Below are 16,804 nucleotides of genomic sequence, written 5' to 3'. Positions count from 1 at the left end.
TGACACTTAGCTGATCTCATGGAGATGTTAATTAACCAAAGGATGCCTAGGTACAGCCAGGCAGGCTACAAATCTCCGGGAGGTCTTGACACCTTGCTCACTGGTAAAGATCAAAGGGAAGTCAGCTGTTAGGTTTATTCAGGATGTGTTCTAGCTGCTGAGTCTCATAGCATAATCCATAACTTCCCAGATCTGTCATATTTCTGGGGTTCCTGAGATGGCAGCTTCGCCAAACGTGGGGGAAGTGTAGCATGAGCCCCGGTGCTGGTTCTGAGGAAGTTTCAGAACATTCTGAGGTAAGGACTGCCAGTTAGGCAGTTTGAAAATGCCCTGATGATACCACAGGGGTCCCACCCCTCATGTCTGGTATCAGGGCGCTGGGTAAATCGAGACAGACCTGAAAATGTTAATAAATCTGCCCTGACCTGTACGGTTCTGTGAGATAGAGCCCATATATGGGTAGATATGATTTCTAGCCCCCAGGATAAGGGGAGGGCTCATCTCATCTTCTAAGGGGGTGTATGGCTCCCCGCCCTCACTCCCTCCTACTGAAGCAGGGGCATAAGAATGGCTGAGGACCCAAACTCAGTGTCCTCCAGCCTGAAACATCTTGCACTCATCAGATGGCAGCTTGAGGATATGCTGGCATCCACCTGGTCTGAACTCTGAACTTTGATTGAAATCCAGAACTGATTTTTCCCACAAAAAGGACATCTTTCCAGGAACTAAGTATTTTTCTCCCTTCTTTTATTTTCTATACTGGCTATTACTGTCTTAATAATGGTGATTTTAATAATTGTCTGTATATATTAATTATTTATATTGCGTGAATAAACGACTTTCTCCAAGTCATTCACTATCCGCTACCCTGCTTATCAGCACACGCAGCACTGATCCCGGGTCTCTGAAGATACGCTACTGTTTGTTTGTTGTTGGCTAGACAGAATACCGTGTGTTTAACCGTTTTATTCGCAGGACTAGTCAGTCAGTTAGTGGGCTCCACGGTCCCATGGTAACCGCGGTGGTGGCAGTTTACTCTGAACCAGTAGGTGACGTTGTAATTACCCGTGTCTCACAGGCTCCCTTCTGAGCTGTCTGCGGCTAATTCTTAACGGTTCCTGCGCATTGACTGCGACCAGAGTTCGCACGATCTGTGCGCTGGCACCGTTTAGAAGGCTAAGTGCGGTCAGCCACTAGGGCTCCTGTTACAGGGCCCATCTCATGATGCTGTTTCCCGTAGAAGGATCGAGCTCCTTGTGCCTCCTTGCTTCCTGATATAAGCTACAGCCGTTACATTGTCTATTTGAATCAACACAGTCTTTCCTTGGATCAGGTGAATAAAGGCCTTCAAGGCCATAAATGCTGCTCTTAATTCCAAAAGATTTGACGGTACACCCGTCTGACGTGTCCTCCACTTCCCCTGACACTGGGCACTCCCACAGTGAGCTCCCCATCCCATCACACTTGCGTCTGATGTAATTACTATCGGGAAGGGAGGCTGGATAAGATGGCAATTCTTCAGGTTCTCCTCCCTGATCCACCACACTAGAGATTTTCTGACATTCCAAGGAAGTATGAAAATTTGCTTCAGGTTCCATTTGTTCCAATGCTGAATAAAGAACCTCTGTAAATGCCTCAGATGCCAATGAGCCCATTTTATCATTGGGATAGTTGAGGATAAAGTCCCTAACAGGCTCAAGCATCTCTTTGCCAACAGTTGAGGCGCTACCAGAAAACTCAGTATTTTTCCCTGCAGCGCTAACCTCTTCTGATCCGGAAGACACACCTTGTTGTGTACGGTCAGAAATCTGGCCCCCAGGTATACCATATCCTGAGATGGAATCAGCTGGCTCTTCTCCTTGTTGATCAACCACCCCAGATCTTGAAGATACTCCAGTAAGAGAGTCTGATGCTGGCGTAATCTTCCCGGGTCTTGGTTTAACAACAGGATGTCGTCTAGATAATGGAATATTTTCAGACCTTGTGTTCTCAGTGATGCCACTACTGGTAATAAAGTCTTTGTAAAAGTCCTTGGGGCTGTTGACAAGCCAAACGGAAGGCAACGGAACTGGAAGTGCCTTCCCTCTACTGAAAACCTGAGATACCTCTGAAAGTCTTTTCGAATGGGTATATAGAGGTATGCGTTTGATAAGTCTATTGTCGACATCCAGTCCCCGACTGAAACCATGGGGATTATTGATTGAAGAGATTCCATCTTGAAATAAGACACTTTTATAAATTTGTTTAAAAACTTTAAGTCTAGGACCGGTCTCCATCCCCCTGAGGCCTTCGGTACCTAGAAGAGTGGAGAATAAATTCCTGCAAAGCGCTGGCTGCTTGGGACTGGAACCACTGCCCTCTCTTCTACCAGAAACTGAACATATTCCCTTAAGGTTTGTAGTCTTCCTTTGTCTGCACGCAACCTCGTTGCTATGAACCTGTTTGAAGGCGGACTCCTTTTGAACCTCCAGGCATGACCCTCTCTCAATGTTCTCAACACCCATGGGTCTGGTATCTTCCCCACCCAGGTTCGCCAGTAGAGCTGAAGCCTGGCTCCTACTGGATCCCCCCGAGTGGACGCACCATCAAAAGTGCTTCTACCCTTGTTGAGCTCCTGAGGTGGCCCTCTGCTTGCCTCCCCTCAAGAAGGTAGATTGCGTTCCCTTCCAATTTTTTCCGAATTGGCGACCCGGCTTGTATGACCTTGATTGTTGATCCCTCCCCCCCCCCCCCCCCCCCCCCCCGTGACCAAAGAAATCGCACTGTCCAACTTCGGCCCAAATAAATGAGCCCCATCATATGGGATCCTACACCAATTAGACTTTGATGCTTGGTCTGCCGACCACGGTTTTAGCCACAGGGCACGTCTGGCAGTCACACTGGCCAACATGGATCTAGCGGAGGACCTCAGAATGTCGATAGCTGCTTCCCCCATAAAATCTCCTGTAAGTTTCAGCTCATCCAGAGCCCTTATAATCTCTTGCTTATCGGCTCCACTGTTTATGGCAGACTCTATGTTATCCACCCATACACGAGTTGCTTTTGCTAAAGAAGTGAGGGCTACCGCTGGTTTACATGCTGCGCCAGCTGATAAATATGCTTTTTTGATGTCTGTGTCTATTTTTCTCTCCAAAGGGTCTTTGAAAGCCCCTGCATTATCCATTGGCAGTGTAACATTCTTGGCAAGCCTCATAATAGAAGCGTCCACAGTAGGAGCTGAATCGATGAAACTCGAATCTTCCTGTTTTAGTGGATATAATTTTGCAAATTTGTTTACTAAGGACGGTTTTTGCTCCGTCTTCTCCCACTCTTTTAAAAAGATATCCTTTATAATCTTCATAAAAGGAAATGTACTCTGTTTATCTAGGTGTGGATAATATTTATCAGGCTCCGCCACTGAGCCTCCTTCCTCCTGCCAATCAATGGCTGCTTTTATTGCAGATAGGAAAGCAGGCACAAGAGGGAAATTGAAACCTACTGGAGGTAAATCATTGGTAGCAGGAGAGGCTTCCTCTGGCACTGATTCTGCACCCGGGCTTGGAAAGCCTGAATCTCCCCAGAGTCTGAAGAAACCGCCTCGTCTATGCGAGACCGTTTAGGGCTTTTCTCATGGCGATGCTCTTCAGAATAATGGACATATCTTCTAGGTGAACGTCTGTCCCTTCTATCTCTATGATACCTATCCTTAGATCTAGATCTTCTAGAATGATAGGAAGGGGACCTTCTCCCATAATAATTCTCGTATTGTCTTTTGTCCCTTGGACTTCGACTGCGAGAGCGAGCCCTTGAGGATCTTTGCTTCAGAGTTGATCTATAATATGCAGCATAATAATGATCACTCCTGCTTCTCTCCCTTGACCGAGATCTGGAACTTCTCTTCTTTGAAGAGGGTTGCGGATCTTTGGGAGCCATTCCACTTCCTCCTTCACCCGGACTGTGGAGACATAAAAAAGATATGTTCCACTAAAAATAAATCCGAATAAAATAGGAGGAAACAGCACTCTTTTGAACCAAAGAAAAAACCCCATGTGCAAGGAAGGCGCAAAAAAGTACACCCTGTGCATAGGTAAAAGAATAGCAAGAATGCATTTAGCATCCTGTTACCTTTCCATCCCCAACTCCTCTTCATGATCCACCACTTCCATCTCTCTTTAAGAGAAAACAATGAACATAGGCATCATCTCTGGGTCTGGCAACAGCTCTGCAGAGTACATGGTAAATGCAAACAGTTCCTCTCATACCTCTTTATCTTCTTACAAGGAATATTTCTCCTGCGCACAGTAGCCGATCGATAGGAGGTCCAGATGCTGAGCGGGCGAGCGTGACACCAGCGTTCAAGACGCTATCCACACTGCCACAGCCCGACGAACCTGCCGCCATCCATGCTGCAACACTTCCTGGACGCCCTATACGTCTCCGGTGTCCAATCAGCCGCGCTCTCCGCAAATCTCGCCGTTCTCGCGAGACTTCCTTCCCCAGCTTCCTGGTATGCGCTGAGCCAGACGCGCTTCAGGTCCGCCATTGACCACCAGGGCAGCCGGACACACTGACACCAGACAGAGGGGTACGCATATATTAACCCCTATTAGGGGTCTCAATGCTGCACGATAATGCGGGAGAGGCTGAACCCGCTCCTTGCACAAGGGAAACAGGTAAAAGAAAAAATAAATAACGTAAAAAACAAAAAAACAAAATCAAGTGAACCTGTCCATTCGAGGACAGAAAAAAGAATGGCGAGAGGGGGCGGGTTCTTCAACTTTATTAAGTGGACTGTCCTATCGAGGTCAGGGGGCGGGGCCTATACCCATATGTATGCCGCCATGTTTGCTCCAGGAAAGGACTTTTAACCTGAATGCCTACCTTTAAACTGGACTATTTTTCTTCATGTTTCAAATGGACTGCTCAGCTAACTAAGTAAGAACTTTCTGATTTTATTCCTTTTTATTTTTTAAGCTCTGTGTTGATGTGTTAATAGGTGTATATAACTGTATGTAATGCATTTTTGTTATTAAATGTTTAAAAATCGTTTAGCGGTTATGACCTGTTGCTGAACATACACAATCGTACCTACTCTCCTGAAATCGCTACCCTGTGTTTAATAGAAGTACACACTTATAACCCGTATGCGAGACCCCGGCCCAGATATAACGATCTGACCAGGGGCGTAACTAGAAATCACTGGGCCCCCCTGCGAATATTTGGATGGGGCCCCCCCATAGGTGCCAAATAATCGTAATGGGGCAGCGTTTCACTGTAAATTAATTGTAAAGTGGGCAGCATTTTACCAGACAATCGTAATGTGGGCCAGAAAATCGTAATGTGGGCAGAGTTCACCAGAAAATCGTAATGTGGGCACCAGTCACCAGAAAATAGTAACGTGAGCAGCAGTCACCAGAAAATTGTAACGTGGGCAGCATTCACCAGACAATCGTAATGTGGGCAGCGTTCACCAGAATATCGTAATGTGGGACAGAAAATCGTAATGTGGGCAGAGTTCACCAGAAAATTGTAACATGGACAGCATTCACCAGACAATCGTAACTTGGGCAGTGTTCACCACAAAATCGTAATGTGGGCCAGAAAATCGTAATGTGGGCAGCGTTCACCAGAAAATCGTAACGTGGACAGCATTCACCAGACAATCGTAACGTGGGCAGTGTTCACCAGAAAATCGTAATGTGGGCCAGAAAATCGCAATGTGGGCAGCAGTCACCAGAAAATCGCCATGTGGGCAGCAGTCACCAGAAAATTGCAATGTGGGCATCAGTCACCAGAAAATCCTAATGTGGGCAGCAGTCACCAGAATATCGTAATGTGGGCAGCAGTCACCAGAAAATCCTAATGTGGGCAGCAGTCACCAGAAAATCCTAATGTGGGCAGCAGTCAGTCACCAGAATGTCGTAATGTGGGCAGCAGACACCAGAAAGTCGTAATGTGGGCAGCAGACACCAGAAAATCCTAATGTGGGCAGCAGTCACCAGAAAATCGCAATGTGGGCAGCAGTCACCAGAAAATCGCAATGTGGGCAGCAGTCACCAGAAAATCGCAATGTGGGCAGCAGTCACCAGAAAATCGCAATGTGGGCAGCAGTCACCAAAAAATCCTAATGTGGGCAGCATACACCAGAAAATCGTAAGGTGGGCAGCAGACACCAGAAAATCGTAATGTGGGCAGCAGACACCTGAAAATCGTAAGGTGGGCAGCAGACACCAGAAAATCGTAATGAGGGCAGCAGACACCTGAAAATCGCAATGTGGGCAGCAGTGACCAGAAAATCGCAATGTGGGCAGCAGTGACCAGAAAATCGTAATGTGGGCAGCAGACACCTGAAAATCGCAATGTGGGCAGCAGACACCTGAAAATCGTAATGTGGGCAGCAGACACCAGAAAATCGCAATGTGGGCAGCAGACACCAGAAAATCATAATGTGGGCAGCAGACACCTGAAAATCGTAATGTGGGCAGCAGACACCTGAAAATCGTAATGTGGGCAGCAGACACCTGAAAATCGTAATGTGGGCAGCAGACACCTGAAAATCGTAATGTGGGCAGCAGACACCAGAAAATCATAATGTGGGCAGCAGACACCAGAAAATCATAATGTGGGCAGCAGACACCAGAAAATCGCAATGTGGGCAGCAGTGACCAGAAAATCGCAATGTGGGCAGCAGTGACCAGAAAATCGTAATGTGGGCAGCAGACACCAGAAAATCGCAATGTGGGCAGCAGTGACCAGAAAATCGTAATGTGGGCAGCAGACACCAGAAAATCGCAATGTGGGCAGCAGACACCTGAAAATCGCAATGTGGGCAGCAGACACCTGAAAATCACAATGTGGGCAGCAGTGACCAGAAAATCGCAATGTGGGCAGCAGACACCTGAAAATCGTAATGTGGGCAGCAGACACCTGAAAATCACAATGTGGGCAGCAGGCACCAGAAAATCACAATGTAGGCAGCAGACTCCAGAAAATCGTAATGTGGGCAGCAGACACCAGAAAATCGCAATGTGGGCAGCAGACACCTGAAAATCACAATGTGGGCAGCAGTGACCAGAAAATCGTAATGTGGGCAGCAGACACCAGAAAATCACAATGTGGGCAGCAGACACCTGAAAATCACAATGTGGGCAGCAGACACTAGAAAAAAAAATGCACCTGTGAAAAAAAAACAATTCACTTACCTGCAGGGGCGTAACTAGAAATCACTGGGCCCCCCTGCGAATATTTGGATGGGGCCCCCCCATAGGTGCCAAATAATCGTAATGGGGCAGCGTTTCACTGTAAATTAATTGTAAAGTGGGCAGCATTTTACCAGACAATCGTAATGTGGGCCAGAAAATCGTAATGTGGGCAGAGTTCACCAGAAAATCGTAATGTGGGCACCAGTCACCAGAAAATAGTAACGTGAGCAGCAGTCACCAGAAAATTGTAACGTGGGCAGCATTCACCAGACAATCGTAATGTGGGCAGCGTTCACCAGAATATCGTAATGTGGGACAGAAAATCGTAATGTGGGCAGAGTTCACCAGAAAATTGTAACATGGACAGCATTCACCAGACAATCGTAACTTGGGCAGTGTTCACCACAAAATCGTAATGTGGGCCAGAAAATCGTAATGTGGGCAGCGTTCACCAGAAAATCGTAACGTGGACAGCATTCACCAGACAATCGTAACGTGGGCAGTGTTCACCAGAAAATCGTAATGTGGGCCAGAAAATCGCAATGTGGGCAGCAGTCACCAGAAAATCGCCATGTGGGCAGCAGTCACCAGAAAATTGCAATGTGGGCATCAGTCACCAGAAAATCCTAATGTGGGCAGCAGTCACCAGAATATCGTAATGTGGGCAGCAGTCACCAGAAAATCCTAATGTGGGCAGCAGTCACCAGAAAATCCTAATGTGGGCAGCAGTCAGTCACCAGAATGTCGTAATGTGGGCAGCAGACACCAGAAAGTCGTAATGTGGGCAGCAGACACCAGAAAATCCTAATGTGGGCAGCAGTCACCAGAAAATCGCAATGTGGGCAGCAGTCACCAGAAAATCGCAATGTGGGCAGCAGTCACCAGAAAATCGCAATGTGGGCAGCAGTCACCAAAAAATCCTAATGTGGGCAGCAGACACCTGAAAATCGTAATGTGGGCAGCAGACACCTGAAAATCGTAATGTGGGCAGCAGACACCTGAAAATCGTAATGTGGGCAGCAGACACCTGAAAATCATAATGTGGGCAGCAGACACCAGAAAATCGCAATGTGGGCAGCAGACACCAGAAAATCGCAATGTGGGCAGCAGTGACCAGAAAATCGCAATGTGGGCAGCAGTGACCAGAAAATCGTAATGTGGGCAGCAGACACCAGAAAATCGCAATGTGGGCAGCAGTGACCAGAAAATCGTAATGTGGGCAGCAGACACCAGAAAATCGCAATGTGGGCAGCAGACACCTGAAAATCGCAATGTGGGCAGCAGACACCTGAAAATCACAATGTGGGCAGCAGTGACCAGAAAATCGCAATGTGGGCAGCAGACACCTGAAAATCGTAATGTGGGCAGCAGACACCTGAAAATCACAATGTGGGCAGCAGGCACCAGAAAATCACAATGTAGGCAGCAGACACCAGAAAATCGTAATGTGGGCAGCAGACACCAGAAAATCGCAATGTGGGCAGCAGACACCTGAAAATCACAATGTGGGCAGCAGTGACCAGAAAATCGTAATGTGGGCAGCAGACACCAGAAAATCACAATGTGGGCAGCAGACACCTGAAAATCACAATGTGGGCAGCAGACACTAGAAAAAAAATGCACCTGTGAAAAAAAAACAATTCACTTACCTGACAGAAGTCTTCTCCTCTCCCGGCATCTGGCTCGCAGCTCCCCGAGTCCTCCTGCAGCACATCTCCCGCGCTGACAGGCAGAGCAGGGCTACGGCAAGATGGCTGCCGAAGCCCTGTACTAGAGACACAAATAGTCTCCAGTGTAGGGCTTCTTCGGCGGCCATCTTGCCGTAGCCCTGCTCTGCCTGCCGGAGACTATGCAGGCTGCTGAAGCGGGGCTGCGGGGAATGAACTGGCGCAGCGTCTATTAGACGCTGCGGCCAGTTGAGCACCTTGCTGGGGGGTCCAGAGCAGCGCTCCCCCCACGGACAGTGAGCGGGCCCCAGAGCAGCCCCGGGCGGCCGGGCCCCCCTGCGGCTGAGAGAGTCGCATCCCCGGTAGGTAAGCCGTGGTGACAGCCTTTCCTCCTCCGCGCCCCTGACTTGCTAGGGGCCCCCCTGCAACTGCAGGGGCTGCAGGGTCTATTCCTACGCCCCTGGATCTGACCCAGATTCTTGCATACTGCTAAGGGTTAATAGAGCGTTCTCCAAGTCCTAGTAAAACTACAGTAGCGGGCTGTGTAACTCGCTTGGTGGCAGATCTTTGAATTGTATGTGTGTGGTGAATCGGTTGGTATCAGAACGCTCCCTTCGCGAGTCAGTTCATCAAATTGCGAACGCAGGTTACCCTTCGTGATGAACAAATGACCGTGTGAGAGGATTTCTGACGCTGATCGACTGACCCACCCGCAGACCGGCCTAGTGGTCTGTGACATTGGTTGGCAGCTTATTGGGATTTGTGTATGTTCAGAACATTAACGGCAACGTTATTTGATTAACCTGCCAGAACAGATCAAAAATCTGTGGTCGATAACCGGTGCATTACCATTTATATAGACTAAACGTGTAGCACAGAGTTCCCCCCCAATCTCTTTTGCTATCCTATCTTTTATTTGGCATAAATGGCTGCAGCAAGATACAAGAAAATGTCAGTGGCAGACCTAGTAAACTTGTGTGAGGAAAAAGGCATTGTGACTTATAGAAAAAAGAAAGCGCAATTGGTCGAGGACTTGTTGCGACCGGATACCCAGCCGGAGCAGATGCTGGGAGAGCACACTCCTGGTTCAGACGGTGCTGTAACTGGGGCAGAGGGAAGTGAGCGGTTGGAGCAAGGCAACCCACTTCCAGACCCAGAGGAAAACGGGACCGCATCTGAACCAATCGCTTTAAATGCTGAGGAGCATGGTGGCCGGCAGGAGCCCGTCCATGCAAACCCTTTCTGTGTTCCTGATGCTGGAATGCAACCTGGATTACAAAGGCTGTTGGAGACAAATCCTGATCTGTACATGCAGATTGTCAGAGAAAACGCTGACCGGGCATAACGACGGGAGCAGGCAGAACGGGAAGCCTCCGAGCGCCGGTGGTTTGCTGAGAGAGAAGCGGAAAGAGAGGAGAGAGCAGCCGCACGCAGACATGACCTTGAAATGGCCAACATGCGAGCGCAAGGCCAAAATCCCTCGCAAAGTGCTCCGGAACTCCAGCCCACAGCAGGCCCGTTTGGGACTCCAAAGTTTAAATTCCCAGAAATGGAGAAGGGAACCGACCCGGACACTTATTTACACTCATTTGAAAAGACTTGCCATCAGCATCATCTGCCCCAGGAGCAGTGGGCGAGATATCTGACACCCAACTTGCGGGACAAAGCGCTTGAGGCGTTTGTGGACTTACCCGCTGAGAAAGACAATGACTATGAGGCGATAAAAGCTGCAATTATCGCCAAATACCAGCTGACCCCAGAGGTCTATCGCAAAAAGTTTCGCTCCCTGCAGAAAGGCCACACCGACTCTTACACCGACCTGGAGAGTCGCCTGCTTACTGTGTTTAGGCAGTGGTCGCGGGGCCTCAAAAAAGACTCTCACCAAGGTCTGGAGGACCTCATCGTACAGGAGCAGTTGCTAAACTGCTGCACTCCAGATGTCCGGCAGTTTGTCTTGGAGCGGAAGCCTGAATCCGCCAAAGCTGCCGCAGAACTTGCAGACACTTTTGTGGCCACCCGTGTACCGGACAGCCGCAAACCTCCAGCCCAGAGCTGGAAAGGGGGGAGACCTATGCAACCCAGCTCTCCTCCCCCTGCTAACTGTGGGAATCGGGTCCCACAGCCACAGAGGCCGGATGCTGCGCCTGCTACTCATCCGCCTGATGCCACATATGTTCCGAAGTGTTACCACTGTGGACAGCGAGGACACCTCAAGTCTGCCTGCCCCGAGGTGAGGACGCCGTCTCCAGAGCCTAGCGCAGAAGTGGCTAGCGCATCCTCTACTGCATACGCCTACCTCGTCATGGGAGCAGCAAATCCTCGACTTTCCGGAAATCATCAAGTCGTGGAAGTTAACGACCAGATCGCTGTTGGTTTCCGCGACACAGGCGCAGAGCTTACCTTGGTTCGCTCTCATCTTGTAGCCAGGGCAAATTTCCTGCCTAATGAGAGTGTCACACTTGTGGGAGTTGGTGGCGCACACGCACGCATCGCCAAAGCTCGTGTTGTTCTTGATTGGGGAAGGGGCCGCCAGTCAAAAGTTGTGGGGGTGACAGATGACATCCCAGTGCCTGTGCTGTTGGGCACCGATCTTGGCACCCTACGATCCTTTTATGAACCTGTGATCAACACCCCGGATTGCCAGTCTGGACCCACTCAGGTACTGTACAAGCTTGGGATGGGACAGAGGGAGGAAGCCAGGGTAATGGTACCTGTTTCTAATGGACAGCTGTCTAACCACGGTTTGTCTGATTCTAAACCTGTCACTGTTGTTCCAGATACCTGTGTACATGATGTGAAAAATGAACGTAACTGTGATGTTAATGTTGTACCAGATGTTGCTAATAGATTTCATGCTGAATCTCCTATTACTAAAAATGATTTATGTTTAAGTGTGATTGCCTCTAACCTAAGAGGTAACAGTCTTGTGTTGCCTGGGTCACATCTGTGCAGGGCAGTGGAAGCAGGCCAGGTGTCAGAGCAGGCAGCTGGGGGCCTAGACCTCCCCTCCTGCTATGACAGCCAGAGACTTTCTCCCTTACAGGAAGCGCTACGCAAACCCAGTCACTTCTGTTTATCCGAGATTTTTCTTGGCCTGCCACTTAACTTAAACTGCGCCTGTGGTCTTCCATTTCCTCAATATGTTTAAAACTGTGGAAACAGATAGCTGAACTCTCTGAGATAGCTTTCTGTATCCTTCCCCTAAACCATGATGGTGAACAATCTTTGTCTTCAGGTCATTTGAGAGTTGTTTTGAGATCCCCATATTACTACAATTCAGAGAAAATTAAAGGAGAGAAAATTACAATTGACCTAGGTCCTTAATCATAGCCACGGCTTCGTATCTCTCCAGCAGATGCTGGAGAGATACGCAAAGAATGCACTTCTCCTACGCTAGATTGGCTCCAACTGACAGAAGAGTGGGGAGCCAGTTCTCGTAGATGCAGACAGCGGAGGACGGCGGTGTGGGAGCGATCCGTGCGTATGGGGCTGGAGGAAGCCCCAGGTATGTATAAAATATTTTCTTTATTTTGTCTCTGGTTCTCTTCAAAGAGAACCTGAGGTGGGTTTGAAGAATATTATCTGCATACAGAGGCTGGATCTGTCTATACAGCCCAGCCTCTGTTGCTATCCCAAACCCCCCTAAGGTCCCCCTGCACTCTGCAATCCCTCATAAATCACAGCCACGGTGCTGACAAACAGCTTGTCAGAGCTGGCTGTGTTTATCTCTATAGTGTCAGTCTGCTGCTCTCCCCACCTCCTGCAGAACTCCAGTCCCCGCCTGCATCCCTTCCCTCCCTGCTGATTGGAGGGAAGGGACGGGGGCAGGGACCGGAGCTATGCAGGAGGCGGGGAGCAGCTGAGACTGACACTACAGATGTAAACACAGCCTCACAGCACGGCTGTGATTTATGAGAGATTGCAGAGTGCAGCGGGACCTTAGTGGGGTTTGGGATAGCAACAGAGGCTGGGCTGTATAGGCAGATCCAGACTCTGTATGCAGATAATATTCTTTAAACATACCTCGGGTTCTCTTTAAACACAGAAGTTGTGCTACCAAAGAATGCTTAAAGTAAACTTGTGACAAAGAACAAGTTATATTGTACATACCTGGAACTTCAGCCCCCCCCCCCCCCCCCCATCCTTCAGCTTCACAGGTCCCATGGTTTCCTCCATGTCTGCTCCGTAGTGCCCCTCCTAAAGATCAGGACTGTGGAGTCAGTACAAAAATCATCTGACTCCAACTCCAATTCCTCAGTTTATGATACCTTCGACTCCGACTCCAGGTACCCAAAATGGCTTAGATGTGGATTTGGTACAAAAATCATCTGACTCCGACTCCTTAGTTTATGAAACCTACTCCTGGACTCCACAGCCCTGCTAAAAATCATCCGCTGCAAGCTACTGTGCTTGCGTATCCCAGACCTCGCATGTGCAGTAACCTGAGACTGGTCCAGGCAGCAAGCTTTTGGAGGGGCACAGCGGAGGAAACCAAGTGACCTGTAAGACTTTTGGGGGTTGAAAGAAGCTCCAGGTAAGTAAACTAGACCTTCCCCCATTTCAGGTACACTTAGAATAAAGTGAATATTGTGAAAAGTCACCATCCTGACCTTAATCCAATTGAAATGTTGTGGAAAGATGCAAAATGAGTGATTCAGGAAACTGCGGTAATACTGCAATGGCAATATTTCCCTTACTATCAGAAATGTGTACCGCAAGTTGCACTATTGGCATGGCCCACAGTTCTTGACTAACGCGACCGCTATGGTAAGGCGCACTACCAACAGTACCACTCATTAGTAACGTGTGCTATCATAGCAAGAGTTGCACTAATAGTGTAACTTGCGTTACACACTGCAGATAGTAAGGGTAATATTGCCATACACTGTTGCTGCAAATAAATATTAATATGATTTCCTGGATCAAGCCCAATGAGTTGAAGTGGACCTCAACTTAAACTTCCTCTGTTTTAAAATATATGCAACAGCATAATAAGCTTAACAGAAAAACATTTCTTCCTTTCCATTGACTTGAAGGACAGGTCCGGAAAAAAAAAAAAGATTTTACCCAGGGCTTCATCCAGCCCCTGGCAGCCTATGTGTGCCTTGCCGCACAGGCGCAGAACACTCCAGGCCATGTGAGCGCAGCCGCAGGCTCACACAGGAACAGTAGATTCTGACCTGGCGAGGTCGGCATATGCAATGGAGAGGACCCCGGGACACTAAGCTGCTGCGTGGGACACTAAAGGTGCCCATACACTTACTCAATTTCCCGCCGATCGACAGCAGATTCGATCACTGCGATCGAATCTTCTGTGGAATTGATACACAAATGCTGACCAATCTCCGTCCGAAATTGATCGTTCCGTCGATCCATCAGTGTGGAAAATTTCACTGGATCGCCGGTGGGTCGGGAGTGCGTCCATAGCGGCGTTTGAATGTCAGACAACTGACACTAGCGGCAATACGTTACCTGTTCCCCGGCGCGTGTCCTCGCTGTCCCTTCTCCGCACTGGGCTCCTGCTGGTGTCACTTACTTCCTGTCGGGGGAAGTTCAATCAGTAGAACGCCCTCTACTGTTTAAACTTCCCCCGACAGGAAGTAAAGTGAAGCTGAAGCCCAGAGCAAAGAAGAGACAGCGGAGACTGGGGGACTAGCGCAGGCCAGATCAGGTAATGTATGCAGGGGGCAGCGCCAGCTCCACAGAGTGTGAATCGATTCAAAATCTGTTTGAAGTGTAGGCAGCCAATAGATCCCTCTTTGATCAGATTCGATCACAGAGGGGATCTATCTGCTGGTCGATCTGGTGGCAATCGCCCAGTGTATGGCTGCCTGTATGCCTAGTATTTATTTATTTATTGTATTTATAAAGCGCCAACTTATTACGCAGCGCTGGACAATAAATAGGGATACATACAATATTTAGGGGTGACATACAGCAAAATGACAATACCTGAATACAAGAAAGATCAGATCATGCAGCACAGTATGAGTACAAGGTAATGCTTAGTCAGTCACTGGATGGAGCATGGAGATTAGGCAAGTTAGGTTCACTCAGATGCCTAGCATGGGTGCACAGTAATGGAGGTGCATGATCAGGTTGGACACAAAAGGAGGAGGACCCTGCCCAAAGGCTTACAATCTAAAGGGAGAGGTAGGGACACGAGAGGTAGGAGACCAGAGTTCAGCTGTGGGTTTAGAGCACTTGTGAGGGGTAGTAGGCCAGAGTGAAAAGGTGAGTTTTGAGGGCCTTCTTGAAGATGTTGAAGGAGGGGGCTGCCCTAATGGGTGGAGGTAGGGAGTTCCATAGTGTTGGAGCAGCTCTTGAGAAATCCTGGAGGCGTGCACGGGACTGGGTGATGCGGGGGGCGGTTAGGCGAAGTTCATTGGAAGAGCGGAGTGAGCGGCTAGGTGTGTACCTCTGAGTAAGATCGGAAATGTAGGTTGGACAGGTTTTGTGCACAGATTTGTAGGTCAGACACAGTATCTTGAATCTGATTCTGGACTGGATAGGAAGCCAGTGGAGGGATCCAAGGAGGGGATCCGCCATGGTGGAGCGATGGGAGCAGTGGATAATTCTGGCTGCTGCATTCATGATGGACTGCAGTGGGGCTGTTCGGGTCATAGGGAGACCAGACAGCAGGGCATTGCAGTAGTCAAGGCGGGAAATTACTAAGGCATGGATGAGGAGTTTGGTGGTGGCAGAGGTCAGGAAAGGGCGAATCTTACAGATGTTACGAAGGTGGAAGTTGCAGGACTTTGTGAGGTTTTGGATGTGGGGAGTGAAGGAGAGTGCGGAGTCCAGGGTGACACCCAGACAGCGGGCTTGAGAGGTAGGGTGAATGGTAGTGTGGTTAACAGTGACATGCGCATCTGGGAGGTTTATGGATGTCCGGGGTGGGAAGATCATAAATTCCGTTTTGTCTAGGTTTAGTTTCAGGAACCTAGCAGACATCCAGGAGGAGATGGCTGATAGACAGGAGGAGACCTTGTCCATGGTAGTGGTGGATATGTGAGGGGTGTGGAGGTAGATCTGGGTGTCATCTGCATACAGATGATAGTTAAAACCCATGGAGGAGATAACCTTGCCAATGGAGGATGTGTATAGGGTGAACAGTAGGGGGCCAAGGACCGAACCTTGAGGGGCTCCCACCGAGAGGTGGTTGGGGGTGGATGAGGACTCATTGAAGGCGGTCGTGAAGGAGCGGTTGGAGAGGTAGGATGAAAGCCAGGACAGGGCAAGATCGTGAATGCCCATGGACTGGAGGAGTAGGGATGATCTACTGTGTCAAAAGCTGCTGAAAGGTCAAGAAGGAGTAGAATGGAGTATTTACCTTCAGCTTTAGCTAAGGCAAGGTCATTGACCACTTTGGTGAGAGCAGTTTCGGTTGAGTGGGCAGGCTGAAATCCAGATTGCAGTGCACACCATACAATGAATTTTCTGTTAGATTTTCTGTAATTAGATTATTTTCTGTAAAGTACTCCTAGAGACTGGTCATTATCTCTGGTGCATTGTCTTCTGGTTATCTCCTGCAGAGTAGAACAATGCTTAATTGCTAGGCAGATAGATGGTTAGATAGATAATTTCCAACATGTTGGAAATTATCTATCTGGCAGGTAAATCTTATGCCGGGATATGTAAGCTGATATGTATGCCTAGAAATTATTGCAACCAGTTGCAAAATATTATGAAGTTGCAAAAATGGTCACCACACCCCCAGAGCTACGTCCCCCACTCCCATTTACATCCCTCTTCGATATCAGGAGTCTCTGTATGGAGTCCAGCAGTGAGCAGCAGAGCGGCACTGTGGTGTCATCGCCTCTCTGCTCAAGGGGATAGAGAGATCCATAGCTGAGGGCGTCCTCTGCTGACACCATAACAAATCCTCACGGGACTCCTGACCGGGGCGTGGCCTGCATAATAATATCACTGGAGGTAGTGGGTGTGGCCTGCTGA

Source organism: Hyperolius riggenbachi, chromosome 7 (assembly GCF_040937935.1).
Source record: "Hyperolius riggenbachi isolate aHypRig1 chromosome 7, aHypRig1.pri, whole genome shotgun sequence".
Taxonomy (NCBI): Eukaryota; Metazoa; Chordata; class Amphibia; order Anura; family Hyperoliidae; genus Hyperolius; species Hyperolius riggenbachi.
The sequence above is the reverse complement of the archived record's forward strand: the minus strand, read 5'-3'. Positions refer to the sequence as shown.